This window comes from Desmodus rotundus, chromosome 2 (genome assembly GCF_022682495.2).
Source record: "Desmodus rotundus isolate HL8 chromosome 2, HLdesRot8A.1, whole genome shotgun sequence".
Classification (NCBI taxonomy): Eukaryota; Metazoa; Chordata; class Mammalia; order Chiroptera; family Phyllostomidae; genus Desmodus; species Desmodus rotundus.
Genome location: NC_071388.1, coordinates 187,028,361 through 187,051,711, shown reverse-complemented (window position 1 = coordinate 187,051,711; position 23,351 = coordinate 187,028,361). Strand labels below are relative to the sequence as shown.

The 23,351-nt window shown below is 43.0% G+C and overlaps 1 protein-coding gene across 2 annotated transcripts in view; it reads left to right on the top strand.

The window, feature by feature from the left end:
- Positions 1 to 17,081: 17,081 nt before the first annotated feature.
- Positions 17,082 to 23,351, top strand: part of PLEKHM3 (pleckstrin homology domain containing M3) — a 171,053-nt gene continuing 164,783 nt past the window's right edge. The window contains exon 1 of one of the 2 annotated variants that reach the window (XM_045198279.3): positions 17,082 to 17,165. The gene's annotated coding sequence lies outside the window, so the exon portion shown is untranslated. Of the gene's footprint in view, positions 17,166 to 17,388; positions 17,592 to 23,351 lie in introns of those variants that run through there. The other variant, XM_024564256.4, reaches the window with a different exon arrangement.

Here is a 23,351-nt window from a genome sequence, read left to right as displayed (position 1 = left end):
AGAAACCCAAATACACATGTGAATTTAACGTGTGAAAAAGGTAGACGGGTCAAATATATGGGAGGTGAAGAGAAGGGAAGATGTATTCATCAATAAATAGTGATGGGTAAACTGACTAGGAATAAAATATAAAATGTGCCTTAAACCATACATTTTTATCCAAAAAATTTCCAGAATATTCAGAGATTTAACTATCAAAAAATAAAATTATAATATTAGTAGTTCAAAACTTTGGTGAGTTTACTACTCGGTGAATAATTGTGACATACAAAACCTAAGACACACAACCCTAAGGTCTTGGATAAAGAAAACAGTCTCCCCCCGCCTTGGCTGGCAGCTCTGTGGGTTGGAGTGCTGTACCGTAGACCAGTGTGCGGGTCTGGTCCTCAGTCAACGCACATAGGAGGGCAACTGATCCATGTTTCTCCCTCACACTGATGCTTCTCTCTCTTTCCATCCCTTCCTCTCTCTCTAAAATTAATGAGCACATCCTGGGGTAAGGATAAAAAAACCCTCTTCCCACTCTTATCTCCCACAATTTCACCCTCTGGACTAGCATCACTCTTTAATGTACAAAGTGTTTGCCTTATCCCTAGATCAGCCAGCACCTTCCTCTCTGCCCACCTCTATCGCTGTCTTACCCGACATTTTCCCAAGAGGCTTCCCTGACCAGCCCAGCCCACTGCAATGATTATAATTACTTTCTCATAAGCTCATCAACTATTCACATCTTTGGGTTTACTCTGCAACAGAAGAGATGCCAGCGCCTCACACAGACTCTAGGTTTCTATAGGTTTCTCTCTCTGCCCCCCCACCCCCGCTTTTTAAGCTCTCTCTGTACTGGTTGCTTCCCATCTCCATTTTCAACTGTTCAAGAGTGTCCAATTATAAATGATGCAGAAAGTATGGCACAGAGAAAGTTCGTGTCCACTTAATTTAAGTGCTCAGAAAGGGACAAAGAAGGAAAACCCTGTAGCAGAGCACCTAGAGGTTGCAGTTTTCCATGCCCTGCATTAAGCTGAAAGCTTCAGGAAAATCAAGCAGATTTTGGACTGGTGGGGTAGAGTAACCCCAAACGGCAAGCAAGTCAAACGGCCATCAACAACAGAGGGAACAAATAGAATATGGTTGCACTGTAATATACGTAAGCGTGTTATGGTGAGTGTGGAATAGGGTACCGTGAGTGGTGAAAATGAGGGGACTGTAGCTACATGAAGTGACATGGATGAATCTCATCAACATTTGAGGAGAGAAAAGCAGCCACTGGTGTCCAGGAACTGGCCTGGTTCTATCAGTCAGTCATTTGCAGGTTGGTCTTGGTGTTCTGTTGAACATAAATAATTTCACACAACCAGACAAGGCCATTCTGAGACCACAACAGATCAAGACAAAAACAAGACTACTCTGTAATCACATCTGACCACAGACAAAACATGAATAGTATTGCCAACCCACAAAAATGACCAAATATCCTCTTACCTAGCTAATGTGGGTGGCTGCTGCTTCTTTCCCCATCATGGCTTCCGCCTCAGTCCACCCTTCCTTCTAGGTAAGATGTAGTGTGATGCACAATCAGAAGTGACCCTGACTTCCTGACCAGGGGTATCCAAACCAGAGCAAAGCCCCACTTCTTTAAACTCTCCCCAAATCACCCAACACAAGTCCAAGTCCTATAATAACTCCCAACACCCTCTTCCTGAAACTTCTGCTGGTTCCCCAGATGTGCGTTTTCACTCGCTGTAAGGCAGGGGTGTCAAACTCATTTTCCCCGGGGGCCACATCAACCTCGCAGTTGCCTTCAAAGGGCCGGATGTAATTTTAGGGCTGTATAAATGTAACTACTCCTTAACAGTTAAGTGAGAGCTCGGCGCTGCCACCCGGTAGAAGCAAGGTGCCAGGCCAGATAAAACAAGGTGGAGGGCCGGATTCGGCCCGTGGGCCTTGGGTTTGCCACCTGTGCGGTAAGGAGTAACAAACCCAACTTGCTCAGCTGCAGAATGTGCCTGTTTGACTGGAAGGTACTGGTACATTAAACCGAGTGAAAGAAGCAAGTCCCCCCAAAATATAAACTTCCATACAGATGAAGGGAACCAAAGTCAGTACTAATGAAATAGCTCGGGGATGCATTAGCACGTGGATGATAAAACGATAGAAATAAGAGGAAGGAAATGATCAGAACAGGGTGTTGGTGTGGAGTTAGCTCTCAGGGAAGGCAGAAATGGGAGGGGTTGAGGCATAGCCATGGAGTGGATCCCAGGGACAGGTGCTCCTACTACCAGAGCACAGGTAAAATCAAACAGAAACATGGAAACTGCTCTTCCAGCTGTGCGTGACCTCTTCTCCACATGTGCCCGAGACAGAAGAGGGTTCAAGCTTTATTCCAGTTGACGGGGAGTGGATTCAAGAGCAGGTCTGGTGATAAAGCTTCAGTCCAGACATAGCTTACCTTATTCAAGGGTAAGTAAGAGAAAACACAGCAGCTTAGGAAAGAACTTTTGCAGAATAGGAGAAAAGAAACAACCTCCAGGAGCCTCTGGGAAAGGGCTGGCCCAGGGGACTAATTTACTGTAGGGTGCTGGAGAAAACATCAGGGAACCAACAGTCCTAGCAGACTGTCCCAAGATGGACTCTTTAAAGGGTGAGGGTTATGAGCAATTAAAGGAAGGAAATAAAATGAGAATACATTAGAATGAAATGAAAATGCAACCAATTTTTTTAAAGAAAGAATAATATGGTAAGGAAAGAGGAAAGAGGTTAAAACTGAACGCTGAAATTTAAAAAAAATTACACTGGAGGTACAGCAAAATTGATAATGTACTGATGTAGAGGACAAGTTAAATAACTCCCAAAATACAGAGAAAAGGGCAAGGAGATAAAGAAGTTAAGATGATAGCAATGAAGGGTAGAGAGCAAAGAAGAGCGAGTTAACTGTTCCTTAAGAGAAAGCCAGCACAAGGAAAAAGACACGATCGCAGAGATACCATCGGAGAGTGGTCCTCCCCTGCAAGGTGAGGATGAGGAAGTGTGATGGTCCTGGTGGATGCAGGACCAGAATTGCCCAGCAAGGAGCAGTGTGCTTCACACTGCAGCAATGGGTGGGTGCTGGTCAGGCTATATCAGGTCCTTCGGTTGTATCCGAAAAAATAAATAAATCGGAACCAGAGCAGACTGGATCCCAGATAAGATAACAAATGAATCAATACAGGTGTTTAACCAGATCAAATGTCCTAAACCAGCTAAACCTTGTCTCATGTGAAATCAATTAAGAACAACTCACACGTAGACATATTTGGACAACATTTTTAAACCATGAGATTAAAGGGGGGAAATGCCACCACATCCATTTTCTCCCCTTAAAGAAAAAAAAATACCTAAAACGAACAAATACACAAATAGGACTTGTCACAAGGTTTTCTTTCTTGCCACACAAAATTCCTAAAGACAATGAAGCAACGCCTACAGAATGCTAAGGAGCCAGGTTCAAATCCAGTTGTACTTAGCCATGTTTTCATTCAGAGAATGGCAACATAAAGACACCTCCTCTTCGCCAGCACTCAGAAAGGAGTACTTATCACTGTTGACATTTGCTGGCCTGAGGTGACAGTGAGGAGCAGACGACTACTCGGTTTCATTATCGCTCCATGGCCCTGCCCTTGGTCTGCCACAGGTTTTAATAATTCTGATACATTTATCTGGAAAGCTGAATGCCAGGCTCCAGGCCTCTCTTTTCCTAGTTATCCTCCTCCTCCGAAGAAGAAGCTGTGGTTTTAATCAGTTAGGATCACGCTCTCTCTGCCCGAATCAGGAAGGGGAGCATTTTGTGTGTGTAACAGACAGCCCGGGGCTGGGCGAGAATCTCTACATTGCCGTCAGGGCTGCACACTCCCTCTGGCTTTTCTGGCATCAACATTCTTCATTTCTGTTTTTTGCCCTTCAGCTCACAAAGTAGTTGCCAAACTTCTAGATCCTGTGCTGACATTTAAATGCAAAAAGAAGCAGGAAAAGTGAAGGCGAAATGCTCACAAGTCAAATCTGTCCTTTTTAATGAGGAAAGCAGTACCTTTCCTAGCAACCTCATCTGCCAGGTTTCTGCTTACATCATCACATTGGCTAGAACTTGTTACCTGTCCACTCCAAACGGCAAGTCTTTTTTACTTTAGCAGGTGCATTGCCCTCCTGAATAAAATGGGGGTTCTTTTGGTATGGAAGCAAGATATTGTTTAGGTAAACTACCTGGACATTATATGCAAGCTATTAAATTCTTCTGTTGCTGAAATGTCCTGTAATAAATAAACTTGGGGTGTGGTTGAATTTCTAATAAGGAGAAACTTGTGGTTGAGAATCACTTTAATTGTAATAGTTCCAGTTCTGTAGCATGAGAAAGACCCGTGCCGGCGCCTGAGGGTTTGGGTCCCTGCAAATTCACGTGTTGGAATCCTAACCCCAAAGATCGTGATGAAGTTTCCGATCAAAAAGACATCGACACGTCTAGGGAGGGGCCAGGCTGAGGCTGAAAGTCTCTTCCTATAAGAAACTGCCTCTTGTTGGAAAAGATTTGTGGAATTGAGAATGGTCTCCCTTACAGACTCATACATACAGAGAACAGACTGACAGCTGTCAGAAGGGATGGGGCTTGGGGGGCTGGGATTAAGAAAAAACAAACACAGACAACAGTGTGGTGATTGCCAGAGAGAAAGGGGGTGGGGGCAGGTAGGAGAGGGTAAAGGGGAACAAGAGAGGGTAAAGGTGATGCAGGGAGACTTGATTTTGGGTGGCAAACGCACGATGATGTATACAGGTGATGTATTACAGAATTGTGCACCTGAAACCTGTATAATTCTATTAACCAATGTCACCCCAATAAATTGAATAAGAATTTTTTTAAAAAGACACTTCTTGAAATGTCTGGGTCAAGGTCTTTCATTTTGCTTTTATGTGACAGATATAGGCATGGATACAGATAGACATATATGTACAGACACATATATGTATACAAACATATATACATCTGAAGATATAGGTGAAAAGATACATGGATATAAGTACAGATACAGATGTAGAGGATGAAGGTTACTACCAACGAAAAAGCTGGCAGGCCACTTTGAACACTCCTTCTCAAAGTCTGAGCTCACCACATAGCACAGCCATCTTCACAACTCTGTTCCAAAACACCTCTGACATCAGAGTCTTCCCAGCCTGAGAGCCAACAGTGATATGGAGCGGCGCTCCATTACATGAGCCCTCGCTATGTGGTGAAGGCCTGTGGGGCCCTTAAAAAGAGAAATAGGCTGGATCTTCAGGACTAACGGGCAAAGACAGGCACCGGCGTGGGGAAAGCATTGTGAAGTGAACAAGGGACTTTGTAAGGCTGCAGACAAAGGAGACTTCTGGTTGGTGTTTTTGGGAGGAGGAGAGGTGATCAGACTATGGCTAGAAAAAATTCTAAGGGAATGTACAGCAAAATGTTACCTTTATTCCCTGCAGAGGAGATCATGGGAAAACAGTCTACAGTTTTCTATGTTATATGCTTCTCTAATGTTTTATGTTTTATACAAAATAAATACTACCTTTGAAATGAGAAATATATATATATATACTGTATATGCAACACGTTTCCCCAGACTCACTGTCTTACAGGACCTGGCCTTGCCTCCATTCCACTCCCAGACTTGAGCTTCAATCAGCCCCCTGATGCTTTTACCCCTGTTATTCCTTCTGCCTGGAATGCCCTCCCCTGAACCCTTCATTACCCTAAATTCTATCCGCCTGAGCTTCAGGGACGGCCCAAGGGTCTCCTCGAGACGCTTCCCCCAGCTCTCAGTCAGTTTGGACTCCTACTTCCCTCAACTGTTACAGTAACAGCTTTCAAACGGCAGTGTGTATCCGAATCCCCCACAGAGGCCGTTACTGCTCCTGCTACCCACCCCCAGACTCTAATTCAGTCGGGTGGGCTGGGAGCCCAAAGTTTGCATTTCTAGCAATACTGCCGAGTGATGCTGATGCTGTGGGGCGTGGGTTACATTTTTAGAGGCTCTGATCTACAACTTAACAATTTAGGACTCATTATATTCTGTTGCTCTATTTCATAAAACACATATCTCTTTCATTAGATAGTCAGGCCCTTGTGGCTAGGTACCTTGTTTTACATTCTTCTGCGTCCTCTGCAGCTGGAGAGCCGTGAGTTGTGCTTAGGACACGTGCTACTGAGGCTGAGAGGTTTGGAGGTTCCACAGTAATTTAGACAGGGGTAAGGATTATGTAAGACTTTGTAGCAGTCTCTTCCACTAGTACCAGCTCCAGAAAACTTTCTGGCCCTGGCTCTGAACTTTAATGCATCTGGAATCCATCCATGTGACCATGTGACTTTACATAGGTTAAGGGACACGGAACATACCAGCCTCAGGAGGACGATCCCTTTTGATCTCAGATTCTCTGAAAACATAACTTTATAAGACTTACTGTATTTAATCTCCAGGCTATTTCCAAATTAGTGGAATCCTGAAGCCGGCTGATGCAACTTGGTTATAATAGAGTGGTCTCAATTTAGGTGGCCATAGCTAAGTGTAAAAATGCAAGTATGCAATTGACTTCTAGTTCTATTTTTTCAGAGGAGGGATGGGATAGGAGGGCTTGGTCAGCCCACTGTACAAACACCTGATCCCACTCAATGCAAGCCCGGGTCAGCCAGCCCGATACCCACCTCTCGAGGACAGCCTGAACAACAGAACACATACCCAGTCCACGCTGGTCCTCTGCACCCGCCGAGGCCCACCCTTCTTTCTCCAACCAGTAGGGAAAGCCGCCAGTTTTCTCGGGAACCATACACAACTAGAAAAATCCCACCCACCCATCTCTCTGCCCATATGTCTGGAGTGCTGAGAATCTCAATCCTTCGTTTTCCTTTTCCTTTGGAGCTAAACACCCCCTCCTCTTTCCCACCAGGTCTTGAGAAGACAGGGGGCATCATTAGAGCTTCTGTGTGTTTACTTGTGCTTTGGCAACTTATGTTACTGCATAAAGCTCCAGTTAGGGGAATAAGAATCTGTTTATTTCTACCCTAGTAACTAGAAAATTAGTCTTTAATCCCATAGGAAAGGACACCTGGCCCTTTACACTGATAGGGAAAAATAGGAGATATAGGTAGTTCCCAAATATATCAATAGTAGTCATGGGAACTTCTCAGGAAACACACGTTGGTTGAAATATTGAAAATGGGTATGAAGAAGCAGGGGGGCGCAGTATTATGAATTACTACCTAAAGCATGACAAATATTTACTAAGCACTCCGTCACAGACACTGTCCTGGGTACTGAGGATATAATGGTACACAAACACAGACATAGTTATTGCTCATGGAGCTGGTGATTACTCCCATGATGCTTACACATGAGGAGGTAGTTCTTAATGTTAAACCATTCAAACAAATAGAAAACTTTAGTCGCACTAGTGCTGTGAAGGAGGAGTATATGGTGCTATAAATGCATGAAGTAGAAGCTGTCAGCAGACAAAGGCTGCAAGGGAAGGCTTTCCTGAACATCTCACTGCTGAGCTGAGAGCTGAAGGATGAGTGGGGCGACCACGGATCCTTCCAAGTGTGGTCTAGGCAGAAGATATGCAAAAGCCCTGTGGCAGGAATAAGCATGATGTGTTCATCACCGAAAAAGGCCCCAGTGCCTGTGCAGACAGCTGGGAGGAGCCTGGTGCGAGACGTTGCTAGAGAGGAAGAAAGCCTCACCATATGGGGGTGGAGGTAGAGCAATAGTGCTGCTGGGAGAGCAGCAAGGGGACCCCTGCCGTCATCCAGAGGAGAGAAGATGGGAGCTTGATGTAGGGTTGGAGCAGGGGAAATGAAAAGTGGACAGCTCCACCAATTCCCATGCAAAACTAATAATGTGTGAGAGTTCCCTTTGTGAGTTGCAAGCCTCCAGCAGAACTGACTGTGTGAGGCCTTTGTTATAAAGCTGGCGGATAATAATGTAGTAGTTTGAATTCAGGAGGCCATCCCAAGTCCAAAATGTAAGCATGGGATTGACTTCTAACTTCAAATTCTGAAAGGAATAATGGGACAGGTGGTTTTTCTAGAAAAGCAGACCACTGGAAAATGAGTAGGCACAGCAAGCCTAAGGAGAAATTGCCCGGGAGTGTCATTCTGCTTTTTTACCACTGAGTGACGCTGTTTCCAATGCCAAGTTCCCCAAACACCAAGGGCCAAGGACCAGTAAGAGAAGTGGGGGGAAATCACCTTGGAATAGAAAAGACAAAGATGTTTCCTAATTTTGAAAACCTGAATTCTAATCAGCAGGGGTCCCCACCAAGTTTCTGTGAAGGTCATTTTGCAGTATTGGTAACTTCTGGCTTTACTGTCAGCATCTCTAAAGACAGTCCCCAGGAAAAAAGGGGCCGAAAAGGGGCTTTTTTAGAACCATTAGCGTGCCCCTCCCCCACAGTCCCATTAGTGAACCTTATTAAACCAACTCAGACAAAGAGTAAAGATGCCCTCGTTAATGGAGAGTCTCTGATAATTACTCTGCTCAGCTGCTTCTTTTAGGGCCTGAATGGCTTTTAAATAATGTTTCCCTTGCGGTGGTCGCAGACAATGACCTAGCAGTCGGCTTTAAGCGGTGCCGACCCCATTAGCCGAAGAATAGCAAACTCTGTGTGTGCCTGTGTGCCACTGAGTGAGCGAGTGTGTGTGTCAGTGTGTGTGTGTGGGGGGTCTACTTGAGAGGCTCTACTTATAGTAGAGATCACATTTAAATGTTGCTTTCTTCCTCTTTTTTCTTCCTTCCTTTATAAACCTATTCCTCCCAGGAATCTGTGCAGGTTCAGAAGGAGCCACCCTAAGATGTGCCTCAGTGGTCTGCAGATTACTTAGAGCTAAAGGCAATTTTAGCTTCTGGCTCAAGAGGAACTTCTGTCCCCTCCGCCTTAACTATCTAGAAAAATTTCAATCAGTGGCCTTGCCCATAACAAGAGATTATCAGAGATAACTCCTTTTGACCAATCTATAGGGCAGGACAAACTTCTGTTTACTAAAGGCCTGCTCTCCTTGTCATCCCGCTATGACCCTCTGCAGCCCCCAGGCCCCTCCCCTCATCCCTCGCTCAGCATGCCTTACACACCTCGCCCCCCTTTCTCTCTCCGATCCTCTCCTGCACGTGGGGTCTCTGACTCGCTCACGTATGCGGGGTCCCATACATACGTATGTACTAAATTTTCTTATTTTTTTCTTGTTCTTCTATCCCATGTGTACTTGATCATTATACCAGCCAGAAAAACCTCAAGGGTAGAGAAAAGTTTGTTCCTCCCCCACAAATCAAAGGCATCATCGACTGGGTCATCTATTGGGTGAAAACCTCATCCTGAAAATGGCAGGGGACCCCTCAAATGCCTGCGGAAGATGCCTCACATTCTTCTTTACTAGTCATTTCTCTGCCGGATGTGATTTTAAACTCATGCCTGTCCTCTAAGGACTTCAAATCCCAAACCACAATCATGCAAAGAACATAAAGTCACCCCAGTACATGTCTACTGGTCAGAGCTGAAAAAATGTGAAAAGCTTGATAAATGTGGTGGAAAAAGAGTAGGGGACAAAAGAAATAGGAGAAAACACAGAGATCCTTGGGATATTTTTCTCTGTGGCTCTCTCTCCTGGGGCTTGCAACTTTTTATTTTTTTTTCCTGGTAATTAGGCTACATAGTTATATAAAGTCACATTACACCCTGGGCAGAGGATGTAGGAAAAGGCAAACCTTAATTTATTTAGGAAGCATCAAATCCTCCCGTACGACAGTATGAATAAGCTCAATGGCGAGAAAGTTTGCAATGAAAATCCATAAAACAATGTTCAGAAACACTGTAGCAAATGAAATCTGGCCGATAACTGCTCCCCTTTGACTGCAGGACTTTCTCAGGGGTTCCAGAATGGTCCGATTCAACAGTTTTGTTTTGTTTTGTTTTTTTAAACAAAACCAGTGTGAAACCAGGCCAGCAGAAGGAAAGGGATGAGTCCAGTTACACAAACACATGGGAGAGAGTTGTATGCAGCTCAGAGTCTCACAAATCACCCCCAACACACACGCACACACACACACACCATTTGACAACTCTGGGAAGAAGGATCACACTGCAGCCAATGGGATAAAAAGAGCCATTTTCTGGTTCTGGGTTCTAGAAGGACACCATAGGCAAGGAAATATGCTACTTGGGTTAACTAAGAGATGCTCCATTCAGTTCTCACCCCCTTTAACTTTGATCTTTCATTTTAGTGGCTGTGAACTGCTTCTGCATAGGGCTCCTTCTGTATGATTAAATTTCTGATGCTATTTATTTTCAAAAGCATAAACTTACAAACAGTTACCTGAGACACATTGGCTTCTTGTCTGTGCACCATTCATGGCCTGTCTGCAAGGTAACACTTTCATTTGCATAATAATTAGTTCAAATGTGTGAAATAAGGACTCATCTTGCAGGAATAGAAAACTTAGTGTTTTGCTCATTGAGCTCTTTTGTATCAGTGATTCCCATTCTGGTGAAAAAGACTAAATAGTGTGAAAGTTCATTTGGGTTTGAGGAGGGGACAGGGAACTTTCAGCTCAGGTAAGAAAGGCAAGGGCCATCCAGCTCTTAGGGACAGGTTTGGACCTTGGGTTAGATTCACAACAAACAAACAAACAAAAACCACACAAAATCAAAATGCAACCCTTTTTAAAAATCACTCTCGAAAACCAACTTGAATTCTGGAATCTCAGTAGTCTTCGACAACACAAACACAAATTGCTCGTTTGATCTTACTCTGGGCCGTCACGGCGCCTGGTGCTGTGAGAGCTAAGTCTAAGAAGTGTAACTCATGATCCTCGGCCCTGTGGCTCGGGTCATAACTCAGAGGTCCCGACCCCAACCCACAGCCTTTCCTCGTACAGCAGAGCCTCTCCTATGACATGACTACTTTCTCACATTCCTATAAGAACGAAAGATGAATACTTCACAATAAGAGTTGCTCCCCAGTAGAACTGCCCAGTACTGCTCTTAGATCTGGGCAAATGGGCTGACCTAGGCTCTGCACTTTAGGTTCTCCTCTGCCTGCACTCTCACTGGCCAAGAAGGGGGCTACCTGAAGCCCCTTCCTTCTAGACCATGTACCTGGGGCCTCAGAATTCCTGGCCCCCAAAGTCCATCCCCAGAGCTGTATGGGCTTTTCCCCCAGGGCTTGTCTTTCTGGGGGCTGATCCTGCTGCCAGTGTGCCCCCATAGACCTGGGAGGTGACTTGCACTGGGGACGTGGTGTATGAAATTAGGACGAGGCAGCTGAGGTGTCTGCACATGCATGTGTGTGGCCTCGGGATGCAGGGCGGGGTTTGGGCTGGGAAGCTGGAGGCATCCATTCGTGTTCTCTCCCTGGTCCTTGTGCATATCAGGATGATGAGCCTGCCCAGATCCGGTGAGATGAAACTTTGCCGCCATATATACCCTGTCCTGCACAAAAAACACCCCCTTTTCATGAGCTGGGAATCTATACCAAATATTTTATTGCAAAATCATGAGTATGTAATTCTGTAACATAACACTATCACACTCAACACACAATATGACATCTCAGGGGACATGTTCAAATTGCTGTCCATCTCGTGCGAGACATTCCCGTACCCTCCAGCCACACTCAATGGCATTACTTCTGCCGGACCCTGTGTAGGTAGATAGATATTGATATACTGTATATGTAGATGTATGTGTACATATACTTATGTAAGCATGGGTGTAGGAGGGATATATACTTTATATACCTATACATCAATATTGATATATGTGCACATATATAGATGAGTATAGATAAACACACACACACAGCTGTGCAACATAGTATCTTCACATTTAGCTCCTTGCAATAACATTCCAACAACACTTTGAGGTAGATGATATCATAAGGGTTATTATATTATTATTATTATTATTATTATTATTATTATTTTACCTGTGGGAAAACTGAGGCACAAAGCAGTGGGGTACTTTGCGCGTGGCCTGAGGACTGACACGTGCTAGCGTCAGGATTCTAACCACAAGGCCATGGGGCTCCTTTCTGTCTCCTTTGTTTTCCACCTCAGGTCCATTGTACTTATTCTTCGAGGCGGTCTCAAACCCTTGCTTTTTTAGTAGAGGCCCACCTGAGCAGCTCCATCTTCCCTCCAATTTTCTGAACTTCTGAAGTTTCTTTTGCCTTTATTACTCTGAACACTTACTGTTTAAGACAGCTGGAAATCTTTCCATATGCTTATATATTAGCTCTGCCATCTGAAGGAGAAAGATGACTCTTAGCTGACAGTTTGTTGAGTGGGCAGGTGACAGGTTTTCCAGAACAAGCATGGTGGACTCTGGGATGGGCTGCCCAGATCCCCCATCAAAAAAGGACTTGCTACAGTCATTGGGGGTGCTGCCTGCAGTGGACCGTATCCAGGGCAGAGAGCCGCCTTGCCCCAGGCCATGCCTCCTCCCAGCATGGCCCACACCCATTCACTGGTGGATGTGAGGTGTGAAGGCCTGTCATCTCGGTCAGTGTGGTACTGGGGCCAGGCTTCTCTCCTGAGTCCCAATCATGAACATCTCCAATCCATGTTTGGTGACGCCACATCCAGAGCTTGAAATGAGGCATGCTCTGGCATTTACACCATGGAAACTGGCAGACTCTCTTGTTTTTTGGAGTCAGTTTGCCAGTACCCTATATTCTTGTCTCAATTCAGGACTTCTCTGAAGCCTCTAAAGGGACGCTCTGTCACTGAGGTCTTCATGGGTATTAAACACAAAACAACAAGCCCCAAGTGGCATCACCGATGCTTATCTCCACATCACCAAACCAAGACTTAGTGTTCAATTACAGTTTCGGCTTTCCCAGAAATGGAATCTTAGACAAGTCAATCAGGAGTTACCTAGTGAGCAGGAGTGACAGAATCTGCCCGATAGACCGCTGCCACCCCCTAAAGGGAAGTGACTTGCTGCAGCCAATATGCTTTCTGCTAGTGCAAGTTCCTTGTTCCCGACCCCTTCTGCCTGTAACAGACTTTCATACTGTACAGCTCCTCGGAGCTCCTTTCTATCTGCTAGATGGGATGCTGCCCAATTCACGAACCGCTGACTACAGCCAATAAAATCTTTAAAATTTACGCAGTTGAACTTTGTTTCTTAACATAGTGTTGGTGGAGCCTCTTGTTGCTCCCTTTACCCAATTCTCTCGTCTTTTCCCACACACACACGCTGATCCCAAAGGCTCTCCCTGCATGCTGAACTCTTTCTGAAAGTCTGCTTCCCCAGAAACTCAGCCTGCAATAACTCTTAGTGCTGTTAAAGTTTATCTAAACTTTGCAGATTGCTGAGGAATTTTATCAGGAATGCTAGGATTTTTCCCAGAAAGAAGTTGAGACTATAACATACAAAAATGTTCCCTCCCACATCAAGGCTGAGACACTTTTCCTTGTGTAAGGTTTTAACTTTCTGGACATTTTTTCAATAGGTATGCTGTTAATGGAGGCCCCTGGTTAGGACTCACCAATATACAAGCCATCGACCCCATGCCCAGAGGACAGTACATTCCTGTAGTACCTGCTTTTTGAATGACTAAAATGTACCACAGTCAGATTGCCCAATTAAATAAGTTTTTCTACAAGATTCTCTCACTTAATTATTGATCTGGTGGTAGGGTGGGAAATCACTGACTATGTTGCTTTGTGAAAGGCTTTTCATTTGGTGTAGGAGTGGTAGTCAAAAGACTTAGAAGCATGTATGGCTTGGAAATCAACTAATCATAAAGAATCCTGGTCCCAATGAAAGAGCAAAGTCCTATAGGTACCCTCTCAGCAAAATAAGGTCAGGTATTAGTCCTCTGGGTGCTGGATATTAGGATGCATGGGGCGGGGATTCTTTTGGAAGAGAACTAAGACACCTAGGAAGCTTAGGACAGAAGCTAGTTACCAAACTGTAGTGAACTATTTTAATATTTTAACAATGGTTATGGCCTTGTGGGTGCCCACAAGCTGAATAGCAGGCTCATTTGTTATTGCAACAAGTGACTCCACTTATGACTTGAGCATTTTCCATCTCAGATGCTTTTAATTTACCCAAGGAGACAAACAAATTATATTATATTGCTCTCGATGAATAGCTGAATCATATTTTCTTGGGCCTATTTGGGGAGATGAAGTGAGGCATACTTGGCTTGCAAATGTTGAATTCTAAATAACACCAAAATTTTTCTGATTAAGTTTAAAACATTTTTTGATGAGAATTTTATTTCTTGGAAGACAGCATCACTTTATTGAATCCTGGCTTGGCCATGACTTTAGTAAATGAAGGCTAAAAAGAAAAAAATGTGATGAGATCTTCTTCCGTGTCATTTGGTGTTTCATTCTGTTGTGATGCACACTTACTGAGATCATTTTCCAGGACCCATGATACGTGCTGTGGAAAATACAAAGATGAGTAAGACGAGGGCCCAGCTTTTTGGGGGACGCAGAAGGAGATATAATGGGGGAGCCTAGAGCAGGATAATGAGAAAGGAAGAGTATCTAGCAGAGCTAAAAATCTGAGTCTGAACTACAGAGAGGGAGGAAAGGAGTATTCAGGATATAAGTCTGGAAGGGTAGAATGTTAGTTAAGATGCGTTCAATTGTAAGCGACAGAAAACAACTCCACCTACCTTGAGTAAACGGATTTAATTGGTATTATCAACTGTGAGGTCTCTGAGATATAAATAAATAGGTGGCCCTATGAATTTGGGGTAATAATGATGTGTGAGTATAAGTCCATCAACTGTAACAAACATACCGCCCTGGTGCAAAATGTGGTGGGGGAGTAATGGGGGGGAGGTTGGGCATCTATGGGGGCAGGGAGTAAGTGGGAACTCTGTGCTTTCTGCTCAGTTCGGCTGTGAACCTCAAACTGGCCTACAAAATAAAGTCTATTAAAGAACAACCCGTAGAGCTGCTGTTAGTAGGTAGCCATTTGAATGGAGACAGGAACTTAAATATTTTAAACTTAGAGGAGCAAAAGGTCTCCTTCTGACCTAACGGAGGCCTAGGAGCCCACTGCTGCCCAGCTGCGGCTGTTCTCAGCCTTCACTTTTTATCCCTTTTCTGGTATCACCCCCTTGGTTCTGTGCTGGGAATCTATTAGTGATAGTAAATTCAGTCATTCTGCAAATGTGGCTTTTTAATGCATTTTATGCACCTTTCCCTGTGCTTAATACCTGGTGGGGGAAATGACCAAGCAGGAGCCCTGCCCTCAGACTTCATAGACTTGTATAGTTTTTTCAAAGAAAAAAATTCTGAGATGAGGTGGGAGGAAGAGACAAAGAAAGTTAATCAGTTAGTAGCTTGGGGCTGAGATTAAAACTCTACCTGTATTCCCCAAACTTTGAATTAACTTCCAGGCAGCTATTTCAGCAATCATTTAGAAAAACAGCCCACCACCACACGCCACTTTATCCTGTTTATGCGTGAACTTTCTGGAGTGCTGCCCACCACTGATCCAGAAACAAGTACTTCTTCCTTGGGGACCATTCACCTATCCCAGAACTTTCCTGCTTCACCTTCTCCTGCTCTCCTAATGTATAGATGATGTTAGTTCTTTCAAAACAACTTAAATCTTTGTTCCCCAAACTCACTGTATAAAAAAGCCTTGGCAACCCCAGGACAGTGAACCTGACCGTCTTCTCCATCTAGCCCCGCTGCTGATGGCTTGGACTGCACGCCCCAGGACCTGGCTAGCATGCGGCTCAATACACCTTTTTTTTCAGTGCAACTTTGAGTCTCAAAGTTTTTGGTTGAACATCACTTATATTGGAAGCACTTTAAGGCACTTGTCAAAATCACAGAATTTGACACCCTATCCATCATAGACCTACAGAATAAAACTCTGCGGTGTGTAATAACTGAGGAATTTGCATTTTTAATAAGCATCCAAGGGCCTTGGCACTCAAAATGTGGTATCACCTATTAGTTCATTAGAGGTGCAAAGGCCCTGTCATAGACCTCCTGAGTTATAATCTGCATTTAAACAGGATCCTTGCATATAAATTGAGGAAGCGCTGTTTTAGAAGATGCTCTTACATATTGACATTTGAGAATCACTAGTCCAGGAAGACTGATGAGCATATAGATGAATTTGGTACAATGCAATGAGTGCATTTAAAGAGGAACATGTACGTCCCTCTGGGCGTGCACGAAAGGAACAGTTTCCTCTGCCAGAGGTTTCCAGGAGAGGTGTGATGTCATTTGTTTCTTGAAGAGCAAAGAAAAGGTGGCCAGGCTAAAGGGATGGAGAGGGGCTGGGAGCTCTCATCAGAGAAAGCCACATGTACCAAAAAGGCCTGAGGCAAAAGAGGACACTCTGTTTAGGGAACAAGAAATAATCTCAAATCGCAGTGTTGGTTTTTGTTTTAAACATATTTAAACTCTAAACATCAATCAAAGACGATATTTTCTCAAAATTTCAATGATTAATGGTTTTCTTATTAATCTTTAAAGGGGAGAGGAAATCAAATTTTTTCAGTTCCTATAACACTGCTTTCTCCAGACTCCTTTGACAATTTTTTTTGCATTCATTTCTTCATTCATTCATTCAAACAAACAAATGTAGATTGTGCTTTGTGCTTTGTGTTTATTGTGTGGTGGTGAGTGAAACGGAAATAGTTCCTGCCCTCAAGGAGTTTATACAATAGGGAAGGCTGGAGTGGAGGTGAAAAAGCCAAGAAAATAAACAAATAAATAACTAAATAAATAAATATGTAATTATCAATTGAGAAAATGACAAGTGTGTCATACAGTTGAAAAAGGCAAGCGCTTCAAGTGAGGTCTTCCAGAAAGATCACTATATCCTCTTGCAAGCTGGCCAAACTCACTGTGGGTGGGGTACGGTGGAGTCTTTCACTAAGGAGCACCCAGGTCACCTACCAGTGTGTCTGATTTGATGAGAACCCGAATGGGGGTTGAAGACCTGCCCTCAAAACCACCCCCTTTCAACTTCCTGGCTGCAACAGGAACTGGGTAGTGAAAATTGATTTTCATTTCAACTTCAAACCTAAAAGGAGAAGCAATCTCCAGATTCTAACAGGTCTGTTTTCAGAAAACCTACCTAATTCTCTTAGACAAGGGAGCTGCTAAAAACGGGTCCAGGCCCTGGTAGGTTCCAAGTGAAATTTTCCAATTGCAAACATCATATAGGTGTTGGGAGGAGCAAAGAGGAGACTGGGCAGCACACGCCATTGTTTTCAAAATGTGTGTAGTGAGAACTATGTAAGAAAACAAAGAGGTAGGAAGCCTGGTGGGTGTAGTTGGGAGGCCTGCCTGGCCCTTGGGTCCTCGGGCAGGGAAGACGTGTCTTCACCGCCTGGAACCTTGTGTGTGCAGGTCTCGCTTCCCGGCCTGCTGCGGGGAAGCATTTAAGAGTGGGACCGTGAGAAGCGCCTGTAAACAGGGAGCGGGGCGGGGATGGTCCGCTGCCAGACCCGCTGTCATCGTGAGTCGGGCGGGTTCTTGAAGCCCGGTCCCAGCCAGGAGTAGACTGCAGGCCCAGCAGGTGAAGGGAAAGAAGCAGCCAGGGGCCAGGTGAGCATCTGCCTGCTTCTGCGCCGCCTGGCTGACCATTGGGGGAAGGGTGTGGGGATGACAAGACTGTAAATATCTGAGACGCGCCCTGGGGTGGCGGCGATGTTGCTGTTTGTTCCGCGCTCTGTTTTTATTTCATTCTGGAGACCGCACTACGATGCTATGGATAATGGGTGAGGGGGAATTACAGGATGCCTTGTCTGCCGATTTTTATGAATTAGGTGTATAAGGAGAAAGCAGTGTTCTTTCTGTGCGTTGTTTTTAGTACCCCCGACCCCCTCCCCGCTTCCTCCCCTGGGTCCAAGAAGCCAAACCGCAGCAGAGCTTTGAACTCACATCAGTTGGGGCTCCCAGAGAAACAATTATTGTTCCTTCTGTCAACTCTGCTCATTTTAAATGTACAGTAAATGACACTATGTCACCGATGACAAGCATGATTTGGCCTTCTATCAGAGAATTACTAAGCTAAAAATTCAGGATAAGGAAATTTCAGACCCACTCCTCAAATGAAATAAGTTGCTACTGAGATATACAAATGAATGACAAATTAAGACTGATCTAGATTTGTAGCTTGTAAAGCAGGGCATATTTGAATTTCCCAGATTAAACTGAGATTGAGCTATGTGTGTAAACTTATTTGGAAGTTTTTTCTCCTCCTTTTCATTTTTCCTCCTTGGAAAAGGAAATACTTTAAGATTTTTTCTATAATATTTTAATTTCAGTGGTCACAGTGAATTGCGATTTGTATTCATTCGTAAGGTATTTATTAAAAAATACCACATGTAAGTTATAATTGGAGTACCTAAAATAAATACAAGGCAGATTTTGTTTCATTAACTTCACCATAATTGGGCTAACAGTTCAGTAGACATGAGGCCCCTTTTAGTTAGTAGAAGAATATTGAGTTAAATTGCATAAGTATTTTTAAATTGTGTACAGTAAGGGAATACTATTAATGCCCAATGAGTTTGTATTTACAATGAATATTTTCACAATGTAACAGTTAATAGCAAGAGATAGAAAGCGAGCCCGGGTCTGAATTCCTTCTTGGCCACTTCCTATTGTGTAATGTTGGACAGTTTACCATATTTCTTAATCTATAGAATGAGGATACCAACAGTACTGATCGCATAGGATTGCTATGAGGATTGAATGTGTTAATGTGTTTAAAGTGCTTAGACAGTGCATGCGGTAATTGCTGTATGCATGATTGTCAATACATACATAAGGTAAAAATATACCAGTGTTGAAAGTCAGATGGTGGTTGCCAGGAGCTGAGGGGCGGAGCGACATGGGGAATTGTTAAATGAGTACAGAGTTTCAGTTTTGCAGGATGAAGACTTCTAGAGATTGATTGCACAACAGTGTGAATATACTTAAAGGTACTGAACTGTACAAGCTAAAATGGTTAGGATGGCAAATTTTATATAATGTGTATTATAAAATTTTCCCACAATTAAAATGTTTTAAAGAGTACTGGTATTAGTAAAGTTATACATTCAGAATCTTTATTAGCACACAGCAGCCCCATCCACAGTTGCCTTTGCCATTGTGAAAAACGCAACTCTGGCAGTCATCAGTAAGATTCATTCATTTGATAAATTCATGCAATTAAGATGTCATAAAGAGCGCAAACATATTATTTTAAAAATTATACCAAAGCGTCTATGGCAGGCACAATTCTAAAAGTGCCCCTATTCTGAGATAGCATGCCCTAACTCCTGGAACCTGTAATATGATAAAATATCCCTGATTTATGTGTTGTAGAGCAGAGTTAAACTTAGGATGGGGAAATTATCTGGGATGGCGTAATGTAGCCACAGGAGCGGATAAATGAGGAGCATTTTCTCTGGCTGGGCAAATCAGAGAGATCTGAAGCCTGAGAAGGACTGAACATGCTGTTGCTGTTTCGAAGATGGAGAGGACCCTTGGAAAGGAACAGGGGCTACCTTGAGAAATTCAGGAGGCCTGGAGTTGCTGAGGGTGGCCCAGCACAGAAACTGGAGCCTCAGACCTCAGGCCACAGGTAACTGGAGGCTGCCAACACACTGAATGAGCTTAGAACTGGATTCTCTTGCACAGCCTATTGTTAAGAGCGCCTCTTGGCCAGCACCTCGATTTCAGCCTTGTGAAAGAGACCCTGAGAAGAGAATGCAGCCAAGCCCCCCTAGACTCTGACCTTCAGAATTATGAAATACAAAATGGGTGTTGTTGTAAGCTACTAAGTTTGTGGAAATGCGTTACGTAGCGACAGAAAAATGGGCAAAAGACAGGAACAGACTATCCAGAGAAGAGAAAATGAACGGACTAATAGACATATGAAAATGCACTTTCTCACCATTAATCAAAGAAATGGAATTGAAGCAATAGCAAGGTACATTTTTCCAGCTTTCAAATTTACAGAGATTTTTTAAAATTATAACTCCACTTTAGTAAGTGTGCAGACACTCTCAAATGCTATGAGGGATGTGCAAATGTTATAAGCTTTCTGAAAAGCTCGTTGACTTAATGTATGAAAAACCTCACTAATGCTCTTATCTCTTGATCCAGTAATTTGACTTCTAGCAATCTATTTAAAGGAACTTATGAGAAATATTAAAAAAATTAATGTTCACATATGTCTTAAATGGTTTTGGTTAGAAAAGTCAGTTATCGGCAATAGTCTAAATGCCCAACAACAGGGGAACAGTTTAAAATAAATTATGATATCGTCAAAAGATATGGAGTTATAAAGACATTTAAAAGCATATGTATGAAGAATTTTAACCATGGAAAGGCATTTATCAATTATTGTTAAATGGGGGGTGGGCAAATAGGATTGGGAACTGTATTTACAGTATGTGCTCAACTGTGTTAAAAAATCACAGACCTGCCTACATAGAAAGGGGCCAAAAGGGCCAAAGTGTGACAGTGCTTTTTCCCATTGAAGGGTGAGTAGGCATTGTTTATTTTATCTTTTATACTTTTCTGTATTTTCAAAATGTTGAACAATGAACATGTAGTAGTTGTTTATCATCACAATAGTCCATTACCATTATTTTGAAAGCTGTTGAGTCTCTGTGCTTGGGGACTAGGATGAATCTAAAACACTGTCCAAATAATGGACAAAGTAAAAATTCATTAAGTAACTTAAATATGTGGCAGAAAGTTATTTTTTTAGGAAAACTATGAGATAGGAAATGATATGAGGTCTGTCCAGAAGGTATCCAGCTAATTAATATGAAAAACAGATTCATTTACTAAAGAAAATATAAGAAACATTATATATGAGACAATGACACCTCAGTCTCCTTCAAAATAGGAACCTTAAGACCTGACACAGTTCTCCCAGCATCTTTTCCACTGTTCAAAACACTCTGTGAAATCCTTTGTTGGAATCGCCAACAGCTGCCCCGTCATCTTTTCCTGAATTTCATTGACGGTCTGAAATCTCTTCCCTTTCAAAGATGATTTTAGTTTTGGTAAAAGCCAGAAGTCACAGGGTGCCAAATCTGGGCTGTAGCGGGGCTGAGCCACCTGGGTGATTTGATGTTTTGACAAAATACTCTGCATGAGACATGATGCATGAAAGGGCATGTTGTTGTGATGAAGCTGCCAACCACCACTTGCCCATAGAAGGCAGTGGCCTTCTGAATCATCTGAATAGTTTCCATGGAGGAATGTTCAAGCTTAATGCAAAATTTGATGCAGATTTGTTGCTCTACTCCCTCAGTCATTTTGGATGCGATGGCCGCACAGTACACATGCTCACTCAATGGCGTCTACTGCCTCCACTGACTAGTACAGTGAAGTCATCATCATTGATGCATGCGCATTCCAGTCCACTCTCCTTGGCTGCCAGGTGACATTGATGTCACACAAACCACTTTTGTTATATTAACATTGTCTGTACTTTTTCTGGGCAGACCTCATAAATATTGTTGGAACTGTTGAAAATAAAGTCAGATAACTTATCTCTCAACAGGATAATCAGTGAAATCTTTGTGGTAGGAAAAAATCACTGAATATTATACTGAAATAATAGGAAAAGAAGGTGCATGGTTGAATTTTTATTAAAAGTCTTTGTTTTTTCATAGATTGATGGGTTTTGGGCTTTGCGATATTGACTTAGTTACCTATACAAGTGGAAAAGAAAGAACTATGATGGATACATAACCGTTTGCAAAAAACCAAAACAAAACAGAAATCCTGCATGTTGTGACCAGGAAAACCAAGCTGGGCCAGTAACATTTGCATTAAAAAATCCAAAGATAATGTTTTATCACATACTTGATGTACTCTATTCCTGTTTAATTATGTGTGTAGCCTAGTACTTGAAGTCAAATCATTTATGTATTGAGAAGCAGGTAGGTAGATGGGTGCTATTTTTTTTTAATTTTATTTATTTATTTTTAGAGAGAGGGGAAGGGAGGGAGAAAGAGAGGAAGAGAAACAACAATGTGTGGTTGCCTCTCACTTGGCCCCACTGGGGACCTGGCCCACAACCCAGGCATGTGCCCTGACTGGGAATTGAACCGGCAACCCTTTGATTTACAGCTCATGCTCAATCCACTGAGCTATACCAGCCAGGGTGATGGGTGCTACTTTAATTACTAGCTTTAGAAGACCTGATTTTAATAGAAACCTTGGGCAGATTTTTTTTTTACGATACTGCATCTCTAGACAGTTCCAGGATCACCAGGCCCCAGCTACTCCTTCATTTTTCCCACTGGCTCCCTTACCTATTTTCACTTTACCTAACCTCTCGTACCCATAGAAGGTACAGAAAGTGTGTTGCTCCATTGGCTGCTAGGCCAAATGCCGATTTTCTGCATGGGGGACGTTAACCCCTTAAAAGAAACCATTTGGAGGGATATCTAGCAAGGAATTTCTTTTTTCTTTTAGAGTGGACTTTTTTATTTGGTTCATAAGCTTGGAGCTAAATAATTCAGAGGACCGAGTACTGAGTGAGAATGTGATAAAAATGACCACTGGCAGCAAATTCCATGCATCACGTTTGTTCTATTTCATTGGCTACTGTAGATATTCCAGACAGACAATAAGAAGCCCGCATAACTTACCTTCCTACTGACAACAAGTTAAGAACTTCATTTGGTCCGTGAGTGTAATTAATCTTGATGGCAACATGAGTTATGAGCAGAAACCAAAGTCAGAATGTAGAGGCTCTTGCATTGAGATGGCAGGTTTGCTATTTTCATTAACATTTTGTTTGTTTTTCAAATACTCATTAACTGTTCATTTGAGTTACGTGTTTCAAACTGGATTCCCTGGTTATATGCCACATTTATGAGTGTGGTAGAGATTTATTTGTTCAGTTATCTTGATTGGTGTGACCGATTTATAATTCAGTACAAACTAAAGCTGCCCTGTTCTGCCTTATCTAGTTTACTTTTGGACATTTATCTAACTTGGAATTTGCTAAATATCCACTTCACCTTGTGGTCTGTGTATGTGATTATAAATATAGATTTTCAGTCACAGAACAGGGAACATGTATTATAGGTTAGAAAACATCAGAAATGTAACCAGCAGTTTTTACGGTCCAAGAAATTAGCTAAATGACCTCCTCCCATGTGTCCTTGATCCATTTTTATCATCACTTTAACTTTTCCAGAACAACTTCTCTTCCACCCTTAGGGATTCACTGATTCATTGATTGAACAAGTAGGAATTGAACGCTTGTTCTGTGCCGTTGCACAGAGCTCTCGTACTTGGAGCTGGGAATACAATTGAACAAAATGGGCACGCTCTTGCCTTCAT